This window comes from Carettochelys insculpta, chromosome 8 (assembly GCF_033958435.1).
Source record: "Carettochelys insculpta isolate YL-2023 chromosome 8, ASM3395843v1, whole genome shotgun sequence".
In the NCBI taxonomy this organism is placed as follows: domain Eukaryota; kingdom Metazoa; phylum Chordata; order Testudines; family Carettochelyidae; genus Carettochelys; species Carettochelys insculpta.
Window position 1 is genome coordinate 71,911,334 of NC_134144.1, and position 15,556 is coordinate 71,926,889.

The 15,556-nt window shown below is 47.9% G+C and overlaps 1 protein-coding gene across 2 annotated transcripts in view; it reads left to right on the forward strand.

Annotated features, from left to right (window-relative positions):
* IGFBP2 (insulin like growth factor binding protein 2) overlaps nt 1–15,556 on the forward strand; it is a 101,706-nt gene that overhangs the window by 33,426 nt on the left and 52,724 nt on the right. Inside the window, exon 1 of one of the 2 annotated variants that reach the window (XM_075001832.1) lies at nt 12,789–12,907. The exons of the other annotated variant lie outside the window; for it this stretch is intronic. The gene's annotated coding sequence lies outside the window, so the exon portion shown is untranslated. Of the gene's footprint in view, nt 1–12,788; nt 12,908–15,556 lie in introns of those variants that run through there. 2 annotated transcript variants of the gene reach the window in all.

Consider the following 15,556-nt stretch of genomic DNA (forward strand, 5'->3'; position numbering starts at 1 on the left):
GTCTCCGGCTTTCCACCTTCAGCCCCACTTCATTCCTCCCTTTTTCCAGGGCCCTGTCCCTCCTACCTACCCATCCACCACTCTCTCCTTTCCTCTTCCCTGCCCTGCTGCTTTAGTTCTGAGGCCAGAGGAGCTCTGGCCATGGCAGGAATTGAGAGATCCTCCACCTTGGGGGCCACGGCGGGGTGAGATTTTTCCAGGGTCTATAAATTGGTTGGGGCCCTTAGGCGTGGGCCCTGTGCGGTAATCCACCAGTGTGTACAGAGCTATGCAAGTGTAAGATGTGCTTAGGCATTAAAGTATTTAGTCAGACACCATGCAAGCCCTATCATGTATGTTTGGGTTGGATCACTTGGCTGTGTGTGTGTGTGTAGTAGGATAATGATACAGAAATAGAACCATAAGAGCTCGCCCTCCTGGGAGATAGTTTTTTTTTTTTTACAGTAAGTTTACTAATCCTTTGCCATTTGCATAGCAACCGATTGTTATGTATCTAAATATCCTGGAGTTTTATTAACTTGGCATTGATGGCTTTTGTATGTTAGTTTTACTAACAGCTAAATTGCACAATGATTAAGGCTTTAAGAACTTTGTAATTTTTTTGGTTGAAAAGCTGCTGCCATGGCTGGTTAAAATCACAGCCACAATTCGTTAAAGTTTAGGTTCAAGGCAGAAGTAACCCACACACCTCCTGTGTATGGTGTATTGTCCTATCTAGTGGCGCTGAGATCACTTACAGAAAGATAATGAGAGTCTCAAAAGTCCCACAAAATAAGAGACAAAGAAGAGTTGGTTTAGCTACATCTACAGAATGCTGCAAAAGTTGAGAGCTCATGACGCCAGAGCTGCATGTGTTAAATACAAACCATTACTGATTTATTTTGCTTAGGGGTTGGCTCTCCCATAATGAGTAAATGTTGCTGATCATCTTTTTTCTTTTGCTGCAGTGTTCATTGGTACAATATGTGTGCAGCCACTGTCCAGGCTAATTTCAAGCGAAAAGTATCAAACTTCAGTGGCCAAAAGAAAAAAAAAAAGGAAAACATGCTGACCTATTTCAGCCACTTATTATTATTCAAGAAGCCTCTCTCTCTGTGTGTAAAAAAGTTGTTGTTACGCTAATTTTTTGTAAGTTTTTTCTTCTATAGTTAAAAATGCAGCACAGTAAGTGGAAAGCTTATATATCTCTTTTACATTACTTACACAAAATCTAGCTTCATTTTCAGGTTTTGTTGAAAGAATTTTTCTCAAGCTCATTTGCTAATAAATTTTGGCTTTCGGGCTTTACTCCCAAATCTCTTTTGATGCTTTGTGGCAGCATGTTTACATAGCCCCTTGCTTTTTAAAAAATGTATAATTAGAACATAGTTTAGTTTGAGAAGCAAATGCCAAAATGACTAAAAGTGTCACCACTAGCCTTGAGGCTGTGCGTTACAACGAGGACTTGCATTGTGTGATCACAAAATGTATAAAGGAATTGGAGGTGAGTGAGAGACCACAGATGAGGGCAGGAGTGGCAGTGCTGCAGTCGGGACAGCACTGAGAACTTGACTGTCCTTGGCCTCACCCCTTCTGCCCTTGGTGCTTTCTCTTGTGGGACACAGAGCCAGGCCCCTGCTTCCCACCCTGCCCTGGGGCCTGCAGTGGCTGTGGGCACCCCTGTTTTCCTTCCACAGCCTGAGTAAGGACAGGGAATACTTGGGCCCCTGTGAATGCTGATCACCCCTTTCCCCCAAGTCCTTGCCAATGCAGGGCATCTTTTCCTCATATTTCTGAGAAGGAGGAATGGGATACCAATCTTCAAATGGGGGCTCAGCCAAAAAAGTCGGTGAACTTCTGATTTAGGAATTCATTTTACAATAGAAACAGTAAAGCAAGCGACACAGCTACAGAGTCTTGGCAAATTCTGTAACAGCAACGAAGGGTCCTGTGGCACCTTATAGACTAACAGAAAAGTTTTGAGCATGAGCTTTCGTGAGCACAGACTCACTTCATCAGATGCAGAGATCAGAGTCTGTGCTCACGAAAGCTCGTGCTCAAAACTCTTCTGTTAGTCTATAAGGTGCCACAGGACCCTTTGTTGCTGTTACAGATCCAGACTAACACGGCTACCCCTCCGATACTTGGCAAATTCTGTATATGTATCAGGCACCTGAATTAATAGTCATACCATTAGATCTTTCTTTGCATTTCTTGATTTTTTTAAATGTTGGACTATTGTACAACTATTTTGTATTTAATTTTGTAGCTTTTTTAAGAAGAACTAAGGTTACATCTGCACAGCAGCATTATTTCGAAATAGTCCATTCCAGAATAGCTATTGCCAAATAGCTTACACTCACCCCTCATTTAACGAGTTCTTGACTTATGGGTACTTGCTAAAATGAGGGAGACACATACCTACCAAGGTTCACTAGATGAGTGAACTTCCCCCGCTAATACGTGCAAGCCACTGGCGGGGGCTGGGAGACCAGCAGCTCCGCTCCAGCCACTGGGTCCCTGGCATGGGGGGCTGGCTCTGCTCCAGCTGCGGCGTCACCGCCGGAGGAGGCAAGTTTGGCATCCCCCCGGGGTCCCCACAGGGAGGTGGATCGGAGAGACTGGCAGCCCTGCGGCTGGTTCCGCTCCAGCTGCGGGGTCCCTGCTGTGTGTGTGTGGGGGGGGGGGCGGAGAGACCTGCAGCCCTGTATCTGGCTTCGCTCCAGCCGTGGGGTCCTTGGCCGGGGCGTGGGGAAATCTGCAGCCTCCCAGCCCACAGCTCCCTGCACAACCACCCCCAGCCCTCTCCCAACACCCACCCCATCCTGTTCAGTTCCAACCCCCCTACCCCTGCCCCTGCCAGGTACCTCTGGTGCAGCCAGGAGGAACTAGCTGCCACCTCCTCCACCTGAGCTGCCTATAGGTTTTAACCCACTCTCCCTCCCATTCATGTCCCCAAAATGTCCGCAGCCTTTAACCCCTTCCCAACCCCAGGTTCACTTAGTTTTTAAAAGCAGCACCACCTCCTGCCCCTCTGAGCACTTGGAACCAATCAGAGTCTTTTACAAGCATTTTAATAAGAATTTAGTGTCCCTCTTACGAGTTTTTGCCTATGAGCAAAAAGTTAGGAACCAATCGTGCTCGTATAATGAGGGATGAGTGTATTTTGAAATAATACAGCTAACGCAAGAATGCACTTCAAAATAGCACCTATCTATTTCACAATAGCATGTCTGGACACATGGTGCCTATTTTGAAATAATGCCACTGAATGCCATTATGGCTTATTTCAAAATTGCGCTATTCCATGTCTTAACAGCGCCTATTTTGAAATGGCTGATTTGAAATTGACATTATTCCTCCTGCAGTGAGGTTTAAAAATTTTGAAATAACACAGCCGCTATTTCGAATTTATTTCAAAACACGTGTGTCGTGTAGATTCTCGCAAAGTGATTTCGAAATAACGGCTGTTGTTTTGGAATAACTTTGCTGTACAGACGTAGCCTAAGAGAGTAACAGAGAAAAAGAGAAGAAAAGTCAAGAGCTGTTTAGCTGTTTTATGGGAATTACAAGCCCTTTGACTTCATAAGCCACACTTCCAAGTTCATTGTTAACATGCACTTACAGGGCATCTATACTATGGCCGTATCCAGCTCCCATTCAAGTTAATGGGTATCACTCCATTGTCTTCAGTGGAAGTTGGATTGCACTCAATCTGAAGGACTAGGGAGACTTTCTACATACACATAGGCTGTGTCTGCACTTGCATTCCTCTTTCAAAAGAGGCACGCAAATGAGGGAAATCAAAAATGCAAATGAGGTGCAGATTTGCATAACTGACACCTCATTTAAATATTCTTTTTTCAAAAGAGCTTGTTTCAAAAGAGAAAAAGCCGTGTAGATGCATCTCTTTCAAAAGTAAACCCCATCTTCGAAAGAACCCTTCTTGAAACAAAATAGGAAGAAAGGTTCTTTCAAAGATGGGGTTTACTTTTGAAAGAGCTGTATCTACACTGCTTTTTTTCCCTCAAAAGAAGCTCTTTCGAAAGGAGAATATGCAAATGAGGTGCCAGATATATAAATCTGCACCTCATTTGCATTTTTGATTTCCCTCATTTGCGTGCCTCTTTCAAAAGAGGAGTGCAAGTGTAGGCACAGCTGTAATGGGATGCAATTTTCAAATCTAATTCGTGTTCTTAGATGGTTCATAGTATTGTGGTAACTGAGCGTCTCCTAAGCTGTGTCTACACGTGCACGCGACTGCGAAGTAGCGGCACTAACTTCGAAATAGCGCCCGTCGCGGCTACACGCGTCGGGCGCTATTTCGAAGTTAACTTCGACGTTAGGCAGCGAGACGTCGAAGTCGCTAACCTCATGAGGGGATCGGAATAGCGCCCTACTTCGACGTTCAACGTCGAAGTAGGGACCGTGTAGACGATCTGTGTCCCGCAACGTCGAAATTGCTGGGTCCTCCATGGCGGCCATCAGCTGGGGGGTTGAGAGATGCTCTCTCTCCAGCCCCTGCAGGGCTCTATGGTCACCGTGGGCAGCAGCCCTTAGCCCAGGGCTTCTGGCTGCTGCTGCGGCAGCTGAGGATCCATGCTGCAGGCACAGGGTTTGCAACCAGTTGTCGGCTCTGTGGATCTTGTGTTGTTTAGTGCAACTGTGTCTGGGAGGGGCCCTTTAAGGGAGCGGCTTGCTGTTGAGTCCGCCCTGTGACCCTGTCTGCAGCTGTGCCTGGCACCCTTATTTCGATGTGTGCTACTTTGGCGTGTAGACGTACCCTCGCAGCGCCTATTTCGATGTGGTGCCGCGCAACGTCGAAGTTGAACGTCGACGTTGCCAGCCCTGGAGGACGTGTAGACGTTATTCATCGAAATAGCCTATTTCGATGTTGCTACATCGAAATAAGCTATTTCGATGTTGGCTTCACGTGTAGACGTAGCCCTAAAAGTATAAAAAGGTATGTCTGCAGTCATTCGGTACTGGACTTTACTTATATGGTGTGGTTTTGATTCTGTTTTGTCAGTTTTAAGTGTGGTGTGATCGTGGCTAGGCTTGGTCAGTGAACTGGGGTTTGTATTTGTCTCTGAAGGCTGCTCCATTCATGGTCACCCTGTTCTATTTGGACAAAGGAGTTCTGTATTGGCAGGCCAGTTTCCACGACAGCTCAATCTCCGGGTACACTTGAGGCCAATAGTTCAGTTGTTCCAATGGACCATAGCTGTTCTGGAAGGTTATACTCAGAGGCAGGGTCAGACTAGAGTCAGTCCCATGAGAGGCCTCAAAGATGAGGACCGAAATCTTGAATTTGACCCAGTACTCAATTTGGAGAATGGGGGATGAAGTTCTCTCAGTGCCTTGTGCGGCTGAACAGATAGGGCAATCTATAGCATCCTCATGGGTGGTGTCTTCAGACCTTGGTGCAGAGATGCGTAACAACCTCACCGGGAGGTCCTAAAGATGTGTATTTCCAGGGCCAAGTGTGGATCTGATGGAAGACGTGAGGGACATGTGACATTTATACCCAAAAATGGGCAGTTTTCCTGGCTGCAGCTATTTGGGTTCAAAAAGCAGTGAGAAGTCCCAGCTGCTGATGGTCCTGATGATGTGAGAGCACAAGCTCCTGGTGGAGGGTAGTGTTACAGAAGTGGCAAGTTCTTCTCCCCACCAGCAACATTTCTTCTTCATCCAGCTGCTGATTGCAGCCAAGCCCCTGGAGAGCTCAGAGATGGTGCTGTCTGTGCAGAAGGTAATACAAAGCTGTACGTTGTCTGCATATAATACATAACGCGAATGGAATTTTTGTTTTTAAATAGGATCAGAGGGGGAGATGATTGTTTGGCTGCCCATATGGAGATTATTGGCAATCTGATGCACTGAGGAGAGTGGGCAAATTCAACACTGTTGCAAAGCCATTGAAAATGACCTGTGTGATGATATAAGACACATCTTTGAACTCCTTATATTGGAGAGGTTAATTTCCCACCATTCCTACGTTCAGAATCTGCAGTTATTGGTGTTCAGGGGTGTGTGCTGTTAGGAAAGGTGGGAAAAGTACCCTAAAAGTACTTGAGTAAAAGTGCAGCTGCTTTCACTTCTGAGTACTTGAGTACAGTAGGGTCTCATCATTTGCAAGTGCCACATTTGTGAATTCAGTTATTCATGAGTGGCCTCGTTTCCCTGGATCTCTGGGGCCAGGAGCACCAGCAGCTGCCTTGGCTTCCTTGGGTCTCCAGGTGGGGACCGCCGGCAGCTGCTGCGGCTTCCCCTGGGCAGGAGTGCTGGCAGCTGCCACCGCTTCCCCAGGACTTTGGGGCCAGAGTGCCAGCAGCTGCCGCTTCACAGGGCTCCAAGCCCCATCCCAATCACGACAATCGATATTCGTGAGGGTTCTGAACACAGAACCCCTGCAAATGTTGAGACCCTCCTGTACAATAAAGATGTGCTGTGCCTGGTATACTTTTACTCAGGTAGTTTTTCCAGAGGGACACTGGTGATTGGTACTTAAGTACATTCCCTGTGGTGCCTCCCTGCACCCCTCCCAACCCCCCCCAAAATAGAAAGAAAAAAGAAGCAGCTTCACTTTTACTCAAGCAACTTTTGGGGTACTTTTTCAATGTCTGGCAGCTAGTGCCCTGGTAAATTCCAGTTAGTTCTATGCACTTTGAAGCTGTAATTTCCAAGTGTGAGTGTTTAAATAAATAGTCTGCTTTTCAAAGTCTCATCAAGTTAAGTGGGAGCTGTGAGTCCTTTACACCTTTGAAAATTAGGCCTGTGTGTGTGTGTGTGTGTGTGTGTGTATGAGTGTGTGTGTTTAATAGGAAGTTGGTACAGGTTCCACCTCTCACATCTGACACCTTCGGGACCTGGCTGGTCCCAGATGAGGGAATTTGCCAGATGAAGAGAGGTCCTTTGCTCTGGCCACCTAGTCTGCTGCCAGCTCCTCTTCCCCGCTGCCATCACCTCTAGCCCCATGGCCTCCTTACCTCATGCCTGGACCTTGGCCCCTGCTGGACTGATACGGACATGGCCACATCCGGCTACTGGCCACAGAAATTGCTTCAGCTGCAGCCAGCCTGCTTGACATGGCCCAGGCCCCTGTGGGCACAAGCTCCTGACACAGCCACGGCCAAGGCTACGTGGCACAGGCTCAGCCCCAAGTGGGCTACCAGCATGTCTCCCGAGGCTGGCGGCTGGCTTTTTCACAGGCCAGGCTGCCTGCTCTGGCCCCGGCTCTGCAGAGATCAGTGCAGCCCCAGCCCTGAGAGTGCCTGGTGCAGCCCTTGCTAGGCTGTCAGTGTGGCCCCAGCTCTGGTGTTGCACCCTGGCCCCGTGAAAATTGGCTCTGGCTGGCTGTGCCTCTGGGTTTCCCTGCCCAAGGCAGCCAGGCTCCTCATACTAAACTCCCACCCCGGCATCTCTGGTCCAGTAACATCTGTGATCGTTCCGGACGACGGACATTGCTGGAGGAGAGAAAGCTGCTTTTGGGAATTTCCACAAGTAAAGTACAGTGATCTTTGGAGATCAGGAAGCTGCATCTCTAGCCACAGGATATCATCCTAAATAAGTACTGCATACAGTAAACTCATTCATATTCAGCATTTTAGCCATAAATAAATGTTAGTTACATTTTCCATAAGTTACAGTATAGTGAAAATAAATACAAATGCATAGAGGAAATACAGTATAAGTTTACAGTGTACAATACAACAGTTGGTGGTAAGTAAAATACCCTGCATACATTTTTATTTTTTTCTTAATATTTAATCTTGTTTTTCTTTAGTGTTATGCGCTGCTAGGTAAACGTCTCTATTATCCAGAATATTTCAATATCCGGCAACCTCCCAGTCCTGGGGCTGCCGGATATGAAAGAGTTTACTGTATAGCACTCAAAATTTCCTCTGAAGGTTCTCTAATTTTCATTATATTTTAATGAATTGGCCAATCTGTATGTGTGTCACTGCTCTCTGTTGGGCAGAATCACAACTGCTTGTGTGTTGCATAGATCCTAAATGATTATCAGCTGATGGAGATGCTATACTGCAACACTAATCTGTGTTTTAGTTATAGTAGATGTTCCTATGTTTTATAGGAGATTTCCATTGTTCCAGTGAGGCATTTGTTTCCATATATTGCGTGCCGGAGGATAAACCAGAAGCGGAATGAAAGGGAATAATTGGGAAAACTGTTGCTTTGCTGAGAAATGACATGCCTTAGATCTGTAATGTAACAATACATTGGGTTCCAAAGACGAATAAGTCATGTGACAGCAGGGTAAGTTACAGTAGGTCACAAAGCACGTGGCACCTGGTTACTAGGAATGAGTTTTATTTTAACCAATGATGAAACATTAATAAGGCTTGGATTTTGGCATATGATAATGGTTGTGTTTGCCACCTTGCTATTTATCAGTTCAGTCTCCTTGGCCTTTTTACCTCTCTCTTTTTGTTGGCTGTAGGTGACCTGGTTTGTTTTGCTTTTTTATTAAGCTATCAGACAAGCAGTGTGGCTTTGTCCAGGGGTTAGAGCTAGAATTCTAGTAAGGATCTGTCAGATAACGAGCAGCGTACCAGTGAGTGAAGGGTGGGTGGCCACTTTAACGGGGGTTTCTTTTTTAAAATTAACCTTGGTTTTCTGGCAGGAGAGCTATCCTGAGGCTTGCCTTAACTGAGGTAAACATGCCCAGACAGAGTTCTAAGCATGTGAACAGGGGAGACGTTATACCTCTGATTTGTGTGTGAGTGATTTCCCCTGGCCGCTGGCCACCCGCGCTGCTGACTGATAGGTCTTGAAAAAACTTGCAAGATGCATTGTATGATTCATGGTGGCTGATGAGGGATTTTTTTTTTTTTTTTTTTGGATTCTGGCTTGGGTTTGGCGGCTGGTAGGGATTAGTCAGAAATATTTAGGTCCTGATTCAGCAAAGCACTCAAGACAGTGGGGCTACTCTTGTGCTTAACGATAACCACTTGCTTTAGGTCTTTGCTTAACGGGGCGGGTGGAAGGACAATGAGGAGGAAGAGGAATGCTTTTGCTCTCATCTTGCCGGGCCTTCTGCTGCAGCAAAAAACTGGTGACGTGCAAACTGCTGGGTTTTGGACTTTTCCAAAGGAGGCTCCCACATACTAACATGGTGGGCATCATATTGGCTTTGCAGGCTCAGACTGGACCAACAGGGATAAGAGGCTGCTGAAGGGAGGTGGGCAGGATCTGAGGTCAGTCAGAGTCCCAGCCCTTGTGCCCTGTATGTGCTGGCTTAGCTTGGGAAATAGGGCGACCAAGTGTCCAGCTTTCATGTGAATCACCAGTTAAAAAGGGATCCTGGTGACTCCGGTCATCACCACTGACCAGGCTGTTGTCTGCTTGGCAGTGCCATGCAACGGGCCTGGGAGGCTCCCAGCTTGTCTCTGTGCTGCGCGGCTCCTGGGAAGCAGCTGGCATATTCTCCATCTGGCTCCTGTGAGTATTAGGGACTGCCCGGGGGCTCCACATGGAGCCCCGGCCCCATGCACCACCCCGGAGCGCCCACTGGCTGTCAGCTGCAGTCAGTGAGAGCTGTGGGCATGGTGCCTGCAGACAGGGGAGGGGGACGTGCTGGCTGCTTCCCAGGACCTACCTGAGGCAAGTGCTGCCTGGAGCCTGAACCCCTGTTGCCTCTGAGGCCCCAGTCCCCTGCCCCAGTCCTGATCCCCCTTCCCAACCTCTGAACCACTCAATCCCAGCCTAGAATCCCCTCGCACACACCAAACCCCTCATCCCCAGCCCCACCCCAGAGCCCTCACCCCCTCTCACATCCTATCCCACTGCCTCAGCATGGCACCCCCTCCTGCACGCCGAACCCCTCATCCCCAGCCTCACTCCAGAGCTCTTACCCTTTCCCGCACCCCTGCCCCCTGAGTCAAGCCAGTGAAAATAAACACGTGAGCGATGGCGGGGTGTGTGTGTGTCTCAGGCGCGGGACGTGGGGCAGTGCGAGGGTATTCGATTTAGTATGAATAATAAGTTGCCAACCTAGTGGGAACACCTGGAGCTAGGTGAGTGTAGTTTAGAGGACTCAGTCTGCACCTAAGCAGAAAATACGTCACAGCATCAGCTGGCATGTATTGTGTAGGCAGGACTCCTCGCTAGCTTCCGCTTCTGCCGGTCGGGTTCCCCATGGTCTTTCCCAGTGTCACAGAGGTACCGTTGGCTGCGGAGGAAACAGGGAAAGAGGGTGATCAGTGAACAGCTTTCTCTTGTCCCTCGGCCCAGCGGCGAGCCTCAGCCCCATCTTCTAACCGCCGCACCCTGCGTTCCTCCCTTCCTGACTCCCAGCTCAAGAGAGCGGGCGCTTTGGGGTGGGCAGCCAGAGTGACAAGGCCGTTGGGGGCTTGCTGAGGGAGAGGAGGCAGCAGGAATTAAATACGAGTAGGGTGTAGAGATGAAAATAGCAATCCAGAGTCATGGGCGTGGAGTTGTCTGTTAGAGCTGTGGCCAGACAGAAGAGAGCAGCAGACAGAGAGAAAGACCTGTCCAGCTGGAATGGGGTCATGCATTGCCTTGGGAGGGTTACTGTGGCTGTGCACGGGGGTCATTTGAAGGAGGGTGTAAGAGGTGACCAAAGGTCAACATAGGCCAGTGCGCCTTGGTACGCCAGACCGGTGAGAGACTGACCAGCAGGGGGCGCTGCAGGTGGAGGCACCGGTGTGCTCCCAGCTGGCTCCTGCCGGAAGTATGGGGCTCCCAGCATAGGCGCATGTTGTCCCTGCAGCATGCAGCTCGTGGGGGAAAGGAAGCGGCAGGGGTTTCTTTGTGCACTGTCTTGCCTGCAGGCGCCATCCCCACAACCACAGATCCCGTTTAGCAAGGAAGAGGAGCAGTGTGGGGCAGGGTCACCCTACCTCCCTAGGGGGAGCCTTAGTCCGTGGGCCTGCAGGAGCCCAAGATGTGCCCTTTGTCGCGGTAGTTGTTGTGGTCCTGAACAGCCTTGGATGCCTTTCTGGCTGGACAAAAAATAAGCAGTCATGTAGCACCTTAGAGGTTAACAGATTCTTGAGGTCAAGAGCTTTCATGAGTGAGACCCACTTCAGATGGCTAGAAGAAGGGTCTTATCCACAAAAGCTCATGACCTAATAAATATGCTAGTCTCTAAGTTGCTACAGGACTGCTCGTTATTTGTGAAGCTACAGACTACCATGGAAACCCGTCTGAGTTCACTTCCTTCTGGAAACTATTCAACAGCCCAGATTTTACTGTTGGCACATTTTTATTTAACACACACTTCTCCATCTTTTTTTCCTGTTGTGAGATTATCCCACAGTCTAAAAAATTGCATTTAACTGTTTGAAAGAAAGTATCTACAATCAGATTTTCTCCTGGTGAATACCTACTTTTTCTTTTATCACAAGGATGTAAAATACTCTCATGTACAAGTAAATGGGTGTCTCAGCCTTTGAGAACTAATTCCTCTCTCTACCCTATTGAAGATGTCTTTGTCTTTAGTTCCCTTTGGAAAGAACAGTGGGAGCCAAACAATGGAACCTCAGTTGCGTCTTAAAGATTGCAATAGGGATGTAAGCAGTTTCTTCAGGAAACAAGAATTTAGGAGCCCTTTCGCTCACTAGCACTGAGGAGCTGCAGTAAACTTCAGTTCTTTTTCAGGAATCTCTTTGGTTTGAAAAGAGGTATTCATGCAGTTACGCAATCCATGTTGAATTTTCAATTTGTCATGGTCCCCCCCTCCCACTTTGTTCACCCGCTTGATCATGCTTCCAGTGAGTCACTTCATTGACTGACATGGTTTCACAACAGTAATAATATTTAGAGCCTGATCCTGCAGCCAGTGGAGAGGCAGCCTGGCTCCCAGCTCCCCTCCCCTGCTTGGAGCCAGGAAGCTAATCAGGGCTGGTGCCCTGCTCAGTTTCCTGGTTCTGCAAGATGGGGGAAGCTGGGAGCCAGGCCAGCCACTCCGAGGACTGGGAAACCGCTCCTGTCAGGGACGTCAGGCTGGCTCGTGGCTGCCCCCTGACACGAAACCGCTCCTGTCAGGGGTGCAGCTGAGAGTCAGGCTGCCGTCCCTGACAGGAGCGGGGAAGCTGATCCTGTCGGGGCAGCAGTTGCGTTAACCTGAGACACGCGCAGTTTGGCTGAGGATATCTCGAGGGTTTACTGTGACATTGAGTTCTGAGTGAGTGGCAATAAGGGGATACAGCTCGATCCCACAGACATTTGTTCATTGCATTACAAACAGTGTGTTCTGGGGACAGTTGCCCCATGCAAGGACCTGCTGTCATCAATCAATCAAACCTTGTCTGGAAGGAGCTGATATTTGTCATTGGCACATTTACCCAGGAGGCAATCAAACGAGTCAGCAATTCAAATGCTCCAACAAGCTTTCCATTTTCTTACTGCTAGGGCAGTTGTCAAGGGACACTGTCAAGGTTGACGGGCCTAAAATTTGTCACGCCCCCTGCCTGACCCTTAAAAAAAGGGGGAAAAAGATGTGTCAGGATGGAGGACAAGCACAAAAGAGACAAGCATAGGCACGTCAACAAGTTCATGGGAAGGGAGGAGGCATTTGAAACAAAGCCTAAAGCTTCTGCCTGGCAGCTGGGCTTTTATCACTTGTTACTTCGTTTTGGAGGGGCAGCAAAAATTATTAAATGATGTAGAGGAATAGGTATCAGACCTGGGGCCAGGGAACAAACAAGGGCAACTCAACAAAGGGTACATTTTTCTTTTTAATTCAGAAAGCTGCACAAGATTACATGACACCGGAGCTGGATTTTACCTATTCCAGAGGATTGGACATTCAGTTCTTTCCACCTGGCTGCAAAAGCCTGATTTCAGTTTAATGGGAGGAATGAACATTTGCACATTATTAGACCTTCACGTTACAAAACCTCTGTGCATCACCAAAGCAAGAGAATCAGGGACACAGGAATAGGCAAGTGGATTTTCTTCTGTTGGACGTTTTGTGGGAGTTTAACTAACAATTAATTCAATGACAACTGACATTTTTAACAACTTCTAATTCTCCGGTTAATTTCTCATTCTGCGTTCAAATCTTCCCATAAAACATATTCCTGTTACAAAGACTTCTAAAGATTTTCACTATGTACAGGTTGACTCTCTCTAGTCCAGCACCCTCAGGACCTGGCCAGTGCTGAACAAGAGAATTAGCCAAACTACTGGAGGTCAATATTGTCCGGCACATTACCAACACTTCCACTTTTTACTGGATTCTTAGAAGATATTTTGCAGTAAATTAGATCTAGAGAATGTCAGAGAACACCGAGAGCTAGGACTGGTGGCTTTAAATAAACTTTATGGGACTGCAGGAAACTTGGCTACATCCATGATAAGTGGACATCTGGCTAACTAAAGTCAAGCTGGGCCACAGATGTTGCCATTTGAGAGTGTGCTGGGTTAGAGAGGTTCAGCCTGGACAGTCTGTATTGTTTATAACTAATAAGAACAGATCCACACATGCACACCATTTCTTGACTGTTCAACCATCAGCCTAGGTATTATACGTCTAATATTGCAATGAATTAGCAACTGTGCATGTATCACCGTTGCCTTCTGTGGGGTAGAATCAGCTCAACTGTGTTTCATAGAACAGGCTTTGTGCTGATCACAGCTAATACTGATGTTCCTGCATAACTCGAGGGTTTACTGTACTTTTTTGGGAAGTTAATAAAATCACTTTCACGTTTGTTTCACTTCACGCCACCAACTCTATTTCTGCCTCCCCTGCTCCTTCTTGGTATGGATGGCATTATGGAAATCAGAAAACCCCCTTGATGAGGCAGGTGGTTCTGAGAGCAGTGATGAATAGAACACGTTTCCCATAACACAAGAACTAGGGATCACCAAATGAAATTAGTGGGAGGCAGATTTAAAACAAACAGAAGGAAGCATTTCTTCATGCAACGCACAGTCGATTTGTGGAACTCCTTGTCAGAGGGCTGTGAAGATCAGGGCTTTGACAGGGTTCAAATAAGAGCTAGATAAATTCATGGCGGATGGGGTCCTTCAATACTTATTAGCCAAGATGGGTAGGAAGGGTACCCCTCAGCTCTGTTTGTCAGAGGCTGGAAATGGCAGATGGGAGGGATCACTTCCTGATTGCCTGTTCTATTTGTTCCCTTTGGTGTATCTGGCATTGCCACTGTAAGAAGACAGGGTGCTGGGCTGGATGGGTGTTAGGTCTGATCCAGTGTGGCCATTCTTACATTCTTAGGTTCAGGAGGGAAGAGAAGCCAGGAGAATGTGTGGTTGAAGTGGGTGTTGATGGATGACTGTGGTCTCAACTGGCTTTTGGGAAACCTGGGTATTTTGAAGCTGAAAATTTTTGTTCTGGGGGTGGAAAAGGCAACCCCCTGCCCCGAGAGAGCATCTCACTGGAATCTCTCTCTCTGTCTCTCTCTCTCACAGACACACACACACCGGGGATTTCCCCTGCAGCAGATGAGCTGGACTAATGCTATTTCCTTTCTCTGACGCAGCTTTATGAATACCTACATGCACAGACAGTGCCTCCTTGTTTCACAGGCAGAGGCAACAGATGGGGGCAGATGGCAGACAGGCCTCCCCCGTCGTGTTTGCAGTCCCTCCCAGTCAGCTCTGATTTGAACAGGCCTCTCTAGAATACCCCAGCCCTTGAGCTGCATGGCTGCCTCTGCCCAATCCTATCCTGAGTGAGCACTGCGCAGCCTTCATTCACTGTGCTACCGCAGGGCTGGACTCAGAATCACTCTGACATGCCGCTGGTGAGCACAGCCATGCAAGAGTGCGGGAAGTGTTGGGAGTCCAGCTTCACCCAGCCGATCCCTTCCACTCCCAGCACCTCTTGGATCCTTTTCTGTGTGCCGCTTCCCCGCCCCGCTCCCCTGCCCTGCCCCCTCTCCCCTGCTTTATTTATTAAAATGCTCTTGGCTGTATTGGCAGGCACTGGAAGACAGAGTCCTTTACAAAGAGAACTTTTTATTTTCCCACCGGAGCTTGTTCGTTCCACTGGCAGCGTCCTGGGCACTTGAGTTCCTGCTTCTGTAAAACCTTCACAATGGCCATGAATCTCTGATGGCCTTGCAGTGCCATTTAAAAAACAAAACAACAACAAAAAAACCCCCCAAACCTCCAGAACTTGACCACAAGATAAGGAGGAAGCAGTGCATGCTCCGGAGAGGAAATAAGAGATGTTATTACGGTGGCAGTCAGTAAAGATTCATATTTCAGGTGAAAAACTGAACTGGTGGGTAAACATTTTTGGAAAGTTTTAAAATACATTTCAATATGAGGCGTATATCTGTACAGAAATCTCAGTAGCTATTTAGGGATGATGCTGATAGGCACAGCTCAAAAAACTTTAGATCAGGGTGGGCAAACTTCTCGGCCCGAGAGCCACGCCAGAGTATAGAAATCAAATGGAGGGCCGTGAATGTTCACAAAATTGGATTGAGGTGTGGGAAGAGGTGAGGGTGCGGGCTCTGAGGTGGGGCCAGAAATGAGGAGTTCAAGGGAGAAGGCTCTGGAGTGGGTTTGGGGGAGACCTGTGGCCAGGGGTGCAGGCTTTGTGGTGGGGCCAGTGATG